This window comes from Micropterus salmoides, unplaced genomic scaffold (genome assembly GCF_014851395.1).
Source record: "Micropterus salmoides isolate LMB-PRFRI ecotype aquatic unplaced genomic scaffold, ASM1485139v1 Ms_hic_scaffold_6, whole genome shotgun sequence".
In the NCBI taxonomy this organism is placed as follows: Eukaryota; Metazoa; Chordata; class Actinopteri; order Centrarchiformes; family Centrarchidae; genus Micropterus; species Micropterus salmoides.
Window position 1 is genome coordinate 6,472,400 of NW_024044348.1, and position 11,623 is coordinate 6,484,022.

Sequence of the window (11,623 nt, forward strand, 5' to 3'; positions counted from 1 at the left end):
CCTGCAATGTAAATATAGAAGAAAACTGTTGTCGAAAAGTAACTTAAGCTAAAAACAATAAGCTACTGATTACTGCATTATATTCTCTAATATTTATATATTCTCAATTGTCACCTGCCACCTGAATTTTGTGCTTCCCTGGTGCAGAAAATGTCCCTAGAATGCACGAAACAATTAAAATTTGTTTTCCTAATTAGTAGGCCTATTAAAATATATTCATGTCTTGTTGTCATGGCCCCAAACTTGTACAATGTTACGTCTCATGGGCTAAGTGTTTCGTCACACCCCTAATCTGAGCCCTTAAGTGGAAGGATGGTGTATTGGTTAGGGGTGTTGGACTTAAGGTGCGGGACTCGTGAACAATGTTTATTTTTAGGAAACGTCTGGTGATAAGATGCCACCACTCTAGTGGTGGCATCTTATCCTTGAAAAAGTGGAGAAACTTTATGATGGTGGATTGGGGAGTATTAAGAACAGAGTTAACTGTGCTAAACAGAACATGAGGTTCATGGCATTTTTTTAAACGACATCAGACAGGCACTTAATTACTTACTTTTCAGCTTTAACAATTCTCTGATAATTGTGCCAACAAGATTGACTAAGAAGAAAATGCAAAGAGTTGCCAAAAGCAAGCGTCCATGTTTGTGTGGGCAAGGGAATCCCACAAAGACAGAAGACATCCTCCTGTACTCAATGACAAAACTGGTATTGAGAATTTTTAAATAATTAAATAATAATTGTGAGCAGATGGCAACAGCGACAGAGTTCACATGAGCAGATTAAACACAACTTGAATGCCGTCCAGTGAAGACAGTTGCCAACCGTTTACTCAAATCCCTCAGCTAAAAATTCCTTTATCTCAAAGAAGACGTTTAAAACCCTCGAGTTAAGCTCACCTTGTACGCCAGCTCACAGAGTCAGCTGTGCTACCAAGGATGTACAAATCCACAAAAAAGGTGTTTTTATTAAAGCAGCTGTGCAGACGAGCCTGCAATGTGACAACAATGTCATGTGGTCAAGTGGTTTGAAAGAGGGTTAGCTCTGGAGTTCATCGCTGCTTCGTGTGCTTACAGGAATCATCACTTTGCTGAGTGGGTTCATGTCCTCCATCCTTAGTAAGAGCTATTTACGTTTACTTTCAGTTATTCTGAAGCTGTTATACGTCAGTCAGTGGTGTTCGTTGTGTCTAGTCTTTATTTTAAGCGTCTAATGGTCAATAACCATTTGAGTTTCAGTTCTACTTATCATACAAAACACGTCTCAGTGTCTCATGCACATTTTACAATACTATAGAGAGTTATGCTATCTACATGCTTATACATGTTTGGCTATGGTTACGAAACATAAAAAAATGTTTTTGGTATGCTAAATACTTGCTTTCTTTAGAAAACAGAAAGATTCCAAGAAAGAGCGGTGAATTGTGTCTTAATAACCTCCTCATAGCTCCAAATATCTGTCAGAAGTAGCATTTTTAGCTATTTAGTGGCGAAGCAGCAATTGTTTGGAGCTAACCTCTGAATTGTTAACCTACATTTCAGATTTATTCAGTAACTCAAACAGATCTGTTGTGTCCATTGAAGGCTGCTGGAGAAACTGATTACCAAACCACAGTTTTATAGGCAGAATTAAAAGAGGGGATCATCATCTTTGGACATAGCTAGCTAGCTACATAAAAACAGGGAAATGACAAGTGGATCTACGCAGTGGTACAAATTGTTGTAAGTCATACAGAAATAGCAAAGTTTAAATACGAGAAGTGTTAACTGCTCCTAGCAGTTGCTACCATAGCGTCTGTGTCAACTGAAAATAACCTTGCAAGAAATCTGCCAACATGAACACCAGCTGTCAGGATGAATAAATAAAGTGCAACAAATGTCAACTCAGTCTGATTATCAGGCTAGCTAGAATCATACTCCGCAGACAGATTAACGATGAAGAAGTTTCTATTGGTTTTGAGAGTTGTTTTTGCAGGAACTCTCATAATCCAAAGTAAGTACAATCAAGCTGACTGCAGCTTAATAAGAACATATAGCCTATCATGTTTTATGTTATATGAGTTTTGCAATTACAATATGCCTTTTGTTTGCTGCCAAGTCATTCACAGACAAAGAAATGTGCAGTATGTCATCCTACATAGTTCCTTATGTTTAGGGTCAGTTGGAGATATAAAACTCCTTATGAACAAACTATGAAAGTGCACTGTAAGGAAGTATGTTTGACAACTGAGGTCTCTGAGACCTCAACCATAGGTAGTCCGTCATTTTCTGGAGTGGATTTTAAACATGTTATCGGTTTGAAATCATGAAAACCATCAAGGTGATAAAACAATGTTAAGTATGGAGCTGTTAAAGAGGGCCTAGGGATTAAAGCGGTCATTTGTCTTGTAGTCTTTATTCTGTAGAGTAAGGGGGCTGGGTCGGTAAATGGAGAAGAGCATGAATACAGAGAAATCTTAAAGCTAAAAGATCAATAATTCTGCAAACTGGACTACACACTACAGCCTCATCCCTGTCTGACCCCAGTGTCGTGTCTGAGAGCGTCCCAGTCTGTGTGCGTTTACTGTCCAGACAGCACAGGGCCTGTTACATAATGCATGCCCACCGGCAACATGGCGAGCTGAGCTCTGCTGAATCAGCGGCAGAAAAACGCTGCCGCTGCTGCTCTGAGCGGACGAGGGCCCACAACGGCCGCTGAAGACAGGCATCCTGTGCTGCCCCCACGCCTGAGAAGAGCACTTGATCACCCAAGTAACCTTTACATGAGTGCGCTCAATCTGCCACTCACCAGAGAGCCACCGCAGACATGGGGCAGACAGGGGGCATTAGGTGGGATTATCGCCCCTGCTGCCCTTTGTTGTTTTGATGTCCGTCACTCACCGACTCACCCCGAGCCCTCCCCTTCCTTCATCCCTCCCCTCCTCACTTGCCCATCCAGCCCTGGCACTGCTACAGAGAGGCTGTCCCCTGGCAAGCTGAAACCAGAAAACTCCCCTCAGTTGCCCAATTTCACAGCCACACACAAACACACTCTCACGCAAATCAAACTAAACACACAAAGACTGTATAGAATAATGGGGGCGCTATTGATTTCCTTTATTAAATTGTAAGTTTCAATGTGGATGATTTCCTGTTTGCAAAGCAGATTTTTCTTGGTTCCCGAAAAGCCAGAAAAAAATACCACATACCACAACAGCTTCTTTACTTAGTTACATAGTGTGTGTGTGTATGTGTATGTATATGTATATATATATATATATATATATATATATATATATATATATATATATATATATATATATATATATATATTCCAAATGCAATGCAAGGTAAGACCTTGAGAAGCACAAACCTCCATCAGCGCTGATCAAATTCAACTTCCTGCTATCATCAGTCCTCTCTCTTTAATTTTTAGATTGAATTGATTGCTCAAAATGCAGAAATCACAGCTCCAAAATTAAATCAGTTGTTTGTTGGCAGGAGGCTGATCCGCCTGCCATAGTTCCTGGATATTTAAGATGTTTGAAATATCCTGCTGACAAAAAGGGTTTAAACATCATAACCTTGTTAGTGGAGTGAAAAGTAAAGATTCAAGATGACTTTGTAAATTTATTATGTTATGTCTGTTGTTTTTTTCCCACAGATGGCATGACTATCACCAAATAATTCTCTACAAATATTTTTTGGGAAGGAAGCAAAATACAGTTATTGGTTGAGAAAACAGTCTCACCACCAGGTCTGTTTAGCAGCTGTTCTGATCATGATCTTTATCAGCAGATGGAATATTCTCAGTCCAACATGGGCAAGAAATTGAAATGCTCAGAAAAAAAGGGAAACTTGAACATCTACAATTCCATCTACAAGTCATGAAGACCTCGTGGTGAGTTTTTTCAACTACTGTTTCCAAAGTCAAGAATGAACTTTAAACCGCAGAATGCAGTTACATTTTAACTTTATTTAACAGTGTTTTACACACGTTTTGATGGCTCACTGTGGGGTATATATCTGTGACACACAACCACAGTGAGGAAACTGTATATCACGATCCACCTTTCTTTTAGTCGGTGGACCTTATTAACCTATGCTGGTATATGTCTGGTTTAACTGCAACAGTGTTTGCTGAATCCTCTATTGAATGTCGTTCCCTGACCTATCCTCTCCAATCATACCCCTCATATAATGTTGCTGCTTGACTCTGTCCCTGAACTCAAAGAGCAAAACAGGAAAACAAAGCTCTGGTCTACCCTGAACTCTGACCGACACCCTGAATGTCTTTCACCCAGTGTCATTCTTAAGTGTCTTGATTTTATAGCTTCATTTATCAACTCTAGCCTTGTAAATCATCCATTCCACACAGACATAACTGTCCATAGTCAACCCGATTTACTTCTGCATGTGTCTGTAACTGTCTTTTAAAACAGAGTCATTTCAAACATTACACCCCCCCCCCCCTACACCCACCAGCCTTCTATCAGTAGTACCATGAAGGGTGCTGAAGACGTAAAGCAGGGTTTAAGTTTGTGACCCTCGCTCTTGTAGTTGGTAGTGTTCGGGGACCGACCTTTGACCCTGAATACTACTGGTCCTCGGGTTCAAATGCAGACCATGACCAGCCGTTGAACTCCGACGGGCGGGAGAGACAGCAAGGTGAGTGGCAGCAATGGGGGAGCAGGGTGAGAGGAACAGACAACAGTATCTACTGTTTTTGTTGCTTTTCCTCTCCTTTTTGTATCAAAAGAGGCAGGCTCAATCTGGTTATGGCATATTAGTCCGATTATCTGGGGAGTGAACAGTGATGGATGTAATGGTAATTGTGTCCTAATTCACGGTTTACAAATGTGTAAAATATGTAGTGTGTGCATTTAATACATGAGATTTTCAGTGAAAGTCAGTTGTAGATTTCTTGCAGAGGAAGCATGTGTTCAGACTTCCTCAGTACAGCCAGTCTTCTTCTCAGTGGCTGACAGTTTAAGGAAAATCTCCCCTTAAGATGGTCAGACACCAATCATCAGGCTTTTCAGTTCAATGCATCCCTGGAGTTAGTATGTAATTTTTTCTTTTTACCTACCTCCATTTCAATTTGTGGATCCCTACATTTCCCAGAATTCCCTGAGAAGGAATGTCCATTGGTTAATTTCCATCATAGGTGTATGTATGAACATAGAAATGCATGTATGTACACCCGTAGCGTGCTAGAAACTTAGTTTATAAACACCTGTTGCTTCCTTTACTCAAAATTTCATTTATCAGAAATACATTTAAATGTACTATCCTGCTGACTAAAATCACATGTCAGGTATTATACCAAACGTAGTTTAATACTTGTTAATGCTTTTCTTTCCTTTTTGCAAACCAAATACATAATTTCGCACAATGGAAAATACTTTTTTGAGTTGTGTTGTTTCTTTCAAAGTTTGCCATATGAATGTTTGACCTTATAAAATTATTTATTTAATTATTATTTGCATTAGTTTATTAATCTGTCACGCCAACATTTTCACAGGCTGAAAGATGTAGGTGTATGAAGGGAACAGATGTCTCCTTAGCTGACTAGGTGTTTGAAAAGAAAAGAGAACATGAAGAAGGGCATAGTTTATTTTCAGACCTGATGTGTGTTTTTCCTGTGCAAAATCTATGGTGAGGAACAACTTTCCCTTATAGATTTTATTCTCTATACTTACTGTACGTGCAACTCTTTTTGCTTTTTGCTTTATTAACATTTACATGAAAACCGTGATCTTTTCTTGACCTTAACGAAAGTGCTTTTGTCGCCCAAACTTATGGTCTATGATGTCACAGTCCTGTACTGCACACCCACCTCCTTGTGACGTGTGTGCAGTACAAAAACATGGCACTGTTTTGGTTAACTGGCAACAGTTTTTCCAGTGGACACAATCCCGGCTGCAATCACATTTCCCATTAAAACTGGCAAAATGTTTTATAAGGCAGGTACTTGTCCAGAATAATTTAAACATCATCGTGGTTAAAGGAATCCTTTCTTTTAGAAAGTGTCCTTAATCTTAGTGATTTTTTTTATTCAAGTTAATTAATTACATAACCATGTTAATTAAGCAGTGAAGGTGTGTCGGTATAACTTGCAAATTAATACACTGATCTATGGTGGCATAGGGTAACACTGGGTGTTGCACAATGTGATGGGTGTTCTCTAGAAAGAAAATCCTGCTTTTTGACAGAAACCTGATTGATATTTTATATTGCTGAAACATTTTATGGGATAAATTGCCATTGTGGATGCTTCAAATACCTCACTTTATTTACCACCAAAAGCTGTTGTGGTTTTCCCTTTAAGATAAAATAAGATTTCAAACTTCCACCATTTTATATTCTAAAACAACAAAATAACTGGCTCACATTAAGGCGCTTCTTCCTCTTTTGTTTTATAAAGCAACCAGCTGAGAGTCCTACAGCCACAACAGACAGAGATGCAATGTTCAGTCCCCCCGGCCACCACACACTTTATTACCATAATTAACTTCCATCAGCTGGGGTCTTCTCACTTTCATATCTGCAAGTATCTCTGGAGAGTCTGAGCAAAGCTCGCTGCGAACACATCAGGTAACTCAGCATATTAAGGATTTATTCGTTCTCATTACAATAACAGTCTGGTGTCAGGTTCAGGATAAGATGTGTTCTCAAGTAACCATGATCCTTCTTGAAAAATTGCAAATGCCTTTAATGTTTGTGCCATAAGGGGGAACAACATTGAGATTTGTCTTCTTTACCTGTACTTGTGAAAAATTTATATAATTTTATATATATTGCGGCAGGTCTGAGGACCCCTCTGACGACAGGTTTACCACTTGGTGCACCTGTTGGTAATAAGTTGATTGATGACAGTTAAAAGGACTCAACTATGAAACTGGAGGAGTATTGGATACAGAAGAAGCTATAGCCAAAACGTCTGTACTTAATATCAATAAATGCCGCTTTAAGGTATTTACATAAAGAAAAGAAAAGTACATTCGTATATAGGGTGATCTTTCCACAACTGCAGGAAGTTTGTATCAGGGAGGATCGAGAATCATTTCATACTCCCCATTCAAATAAATCATAATGTGCATCTCCAAAATGTCACTTGTTCTAATAAAAGCTTTGTTCTTAAGTTAATGACAATTTGTTTGTTATTGGTCTGGAAGGCTCTAAAAGGCCAACTTGATGTTGTCAAATACCCCAAATTGGAGTTTTCACAGCATTATTAAATTCCATAAAGGTTTTAGTTGAAGCAAAGTCCGCTCATACAGCTCGGCTCTGCTGCTCTATCAGCTGTGAAACACACATCCTCTACATGTTTTCACTGGATGGCCCTGTTTCCTTAATCACTTTGTTTTTAATGACCCCAGTGGCTGCTCGTTGAAGAATATGGACACATACTAGAGGTAAAGGCTGGATATGTGTTGATGACAATGTCCAATTCTCCTTTTCCTTTCATAAAAATACTGTAATTACTTTTCATTTTGCTTCTAGTCTCACATCTCATGCAAATGATAGTAATCTTGATCCTTAGTCCTCTTCACTGTTATGACTTCCTCCTGACAGCTCAATTACTTCTGCTTCGTGTTCGGGCTACACACACATTTGGCACATGCACCCATGTTAGTCTATTGTATCTAAGCAACATGTATAAATTAAACCACTCAAATTTTTAAAAACAAAAATATATATATATATATATAATCACAGTGGCACAGATCAACAGGAATATGTTTTGCAAGTGTCAGACAATGACTTTTATCCCATTAAAATTAAACAGAAATGAAACAAAAAAACAATGAAACCAGCAATTGACAGATGAATGATGTTTATTTTTTGGCATCCTGTAATTACAAATCATGGCCTACAACAAGTGCAAGTCTCAGTATACTTTATAAAAAGGAAAAAACAAACAAAAACTTAAAAATGTGACAAGCAGCCAATTTTAAAAAAAGCTGAGATGGAAGTTATCAAGCTACAATGAGCACGGGAAAAGAAGAAAATCTTATCGAGGTCATGCACATTACAAATGCATGTTCGTTTTTATTTTTTGTACATGTGCTTTATCAATACACCCACAGTAAGATGCATGGAAATCTTAGGATGTAAATTTTCAACATTTCAACTTGTGAACCAAAGGTTGCCAGGTTGATTCCTTCACCAGCAGGATAAATCTGGGTGGGGGGAGTGAAAGAGCAGAACTCCTACCGTGGTTATCACTGCTGAGGTTTCCTCCAGCAACGCTCTTAACCCACAACTGCTCCAGTGGAGATGCTCAGTGGCCAGATGATCAGAATGTTTATGTACTTGTGAGCTTCCAGGTGTAGGAGTGTATGAGGTGTTCCTGAAAAAGAGGGTGATCGTGTTCAGAGAACCATCCGATAGCAAACCTTTGACAAGCCAACTGAGGGAAGGATCATCCACCAAGATAGCTGATAATACCCAAATGGATAATTACACTAAGAAAGCACACTACATGACAGCTTGCATCTTAATTAAGTATTTATTTATTTTAAGTGAAGTATGCCGCCTTGGCAAAGAAAGCAGCACACAGTGACACATTGGCATGGTTTACTACAGACAACATCTTTTACAGCAAAAAGTATATTTCAATGTTTTGTTTTTTTTTCATTTGAGGCACGTGTTTTGTTTCAGCCACGTCTGGTATGAAAATTAGGTTTTAAAGACTTAAGTGTGTGGTGATACAGTGCAGTGTCACTTTTCTAATTAGTCTGCATCAGCAGTGCAACAAGAACATATCTTTGACAACAATTAAAGCAGATTTGATGTTCACTGTGGAGAATTATCTATCTTATGCAAGTGTGAAGACATTGGTTTTTTTGTTAAACCACAGAATAACAACTTAATTAAGTTGTGCATGATCATGGAGACACAACACAACAGATGAATTTATCTGCAGCCTGGCAGACAGCAGTCCTTCTGGTCATGTATTGAATGATGGCGCCATCTACTGCTACTCACCTGGAAGAGCAACTGGGGCCAAAGTTCTTTGCTTTATTTCCACTTCGTAGTGGTCAGATAAATTGCGAAGAACACACTTTCACACAGATGTGGGATATATTTGGAGTTTGTCTTTTCAGAATAAAATCATATATATATTTTGTATATAGTGTGAAATTTATAATGAAATAAAACAATGAAGCTGCACCATTTATCTGTGCCTCACAAAACAGAGTATTTGGTTTGAAAAGTGGCATTTAGTATATTCATTCTTCATAGATGTTACAATATTTGCAGTTGGTTTTATTATGAAAAAATTTTGTTAACTTCCTTGATAAAAATACAAAATTTGATGATTTGATTTTGACTGCAGGTCTGTCTACTCACTTGCCATGTGAAGTCAGATTCCACCTGATCTTACAATATAAATGAAGAGGCAGAAAGAGCATATTTATAAATAAACACAGGTCACTAGGGGTTTCTGAAAGCCTTTTAAGGCTACATGACCTATTTAAAAAGAAGCTCAAATTTAAGAAACAAAGCTTACCAATCCGACTATTTCTGAGTCAAAATTTGAGCATAACAAGACGGAAATCAAATGTTACAGGATATACAGTTCCACTGTGTTCAGTAAAGCAGATAGGATGCTGAGGCGTCTCTTCTTGACATGTTTCCATGTCAGTGTTTGCCAACAGATCACAGTCCCTGCATGATACTTCGGTTCATATTTAGCTGCATGACACTTAGATAAAAGCCTTCTCTCATGAATCAGTAGCTGATTTCATCCTTGTGACACATGCTGTGATTTCACCATGTGGAAGCAGAGAAAAGAGATGTTACTCACAATTCCCTCAAACATACTTACATTACAGAACAAATCTTTGATTATTTACTAAATGCTTTGCTTTCCTTTTGACCTATTTCACCATATGTGGCAACATTTAATTGAAGCTACATGATTATTATTGAGTAAAATTTTAAAAACATTTATATTATTATAACAATATTTATTACTGCACCCCTACATCGAATGAAAATGATTACAGATATGTCGTTCTATATGAATTTTCCCCAGAATTCTTATTTTTGTTAACTTCAGGATATTGACTACTATTTTAAGTAATGATATGAGGGTTTAAATGACTCTTGTCCACGCAACATGCATTTTATTCATCAAGAAGTGGGCTCTGCAGAGTTGCTCTGAAGAGGCTGACACTGTCGCACTAAATGACTAAAAGGTTTCTGTCTATAAATATTAGGTGTTTTCCATTTTAAAGTGCCTGCACCACAGATGGTTTGTTTGCTGACCATGTAGCTTTAAACCAACTGTGAATATTTATCACCATGCATTTCAGTTCATTCCAGTCAAAGTTTTGGTTTCTTTAGCTGTTTTTCAACTTTTTTGTCAGTCTTCATGACTTTTTTAAGGCTTTTTAGTTGCCTTCAACTTCATTCGGGGGTATTTTATTATTTACTTTTTAATGTATTTCCATATAATTCCACCTTGACATCTATGTCAAACATTAGACAAGGATTATGATTTAAATATAAAGTACAGTCAAGGTTTTCCCTGTTTTCAACTCTGGATACTGAAACTAAATTTTGGTTTCATGTTTCCGTCCATCTTGGTGTTTCAGGCTCCGGTCACTATGCTCCAAAAACTTGTGTGAGGTTTGGATTAAATGTCTGCTTATTAAGTAACATCAGTAATTTATTGCCTCTTAACAATCTCTTGAGTCCAGTAGAGTACGGATCTCAGCTGCACAGTAAGGAGGAGGAGTATAAATGGGCCTTTAAGTCTGTTTCATGCAGCAAAAACATGGAATATTGACCTATAATAGCAAAACTGAGCTATCAGTGGCTGAAAGTAAGAGATGACATCTTCTACAAGCATACAAACATGAATGGGATTGTTGTTCTATGATGAAACAGAAACTGCAAGAGATGTTCACTTATGATACCAAAACATATTTCCCCAGTGAAAATGTATTTTGAAAAAGTCATAATTCACACACTGGTTTGCTTGGACACAGTTTAAAATCAAATATGTTTTTTTTAGTGAATATGCATGTTGTTTCTTCCAACTAAATCAAAGTTGTGTGTTTTCCATTGGGACATAGACGCTTTAAAATATCTAAGGCAGCAGCAGTTTAGCCCTGTAGGTGGGAGTAAAACAACAGCCCAATGAAAACCACTGTTGCATTTCCAGGAAGAAGAAAGGATTGAAGCATCAAGAAAATTAAAATGACCAGAAACAAGATTTCCCGTTTAACATGCTTACATTCATAATAAAATGTCAACAGTGTATTATTTTGTATGACAAAAACAGCATACTATATCTCATACTATACCAGCATCCACTCTCCTGGGAAGGCTTTTGACAAGATTTCTGAACTTTTTCACACAAACTCAAATAGCAAAAATCACACATAATGACACAAACACAAATTATTTACAAGGAATCTCAGAAGGATGTCTTCTATCTTCCATTATGTTTGTTTTGCTAAATAAACATTTGACAACCTTGCATTCAAATGCTGGATTCCCACCAGCACTGAATCACAGTATCAAATGACATGAAAAAGACCTTAAGGAGTGTCCTTCTTTATTACCCTATCTAGTTTCAAGACTCGTTCATCCTGTTCTTGTTTCATTGATACTGTTTGATTTTTTGC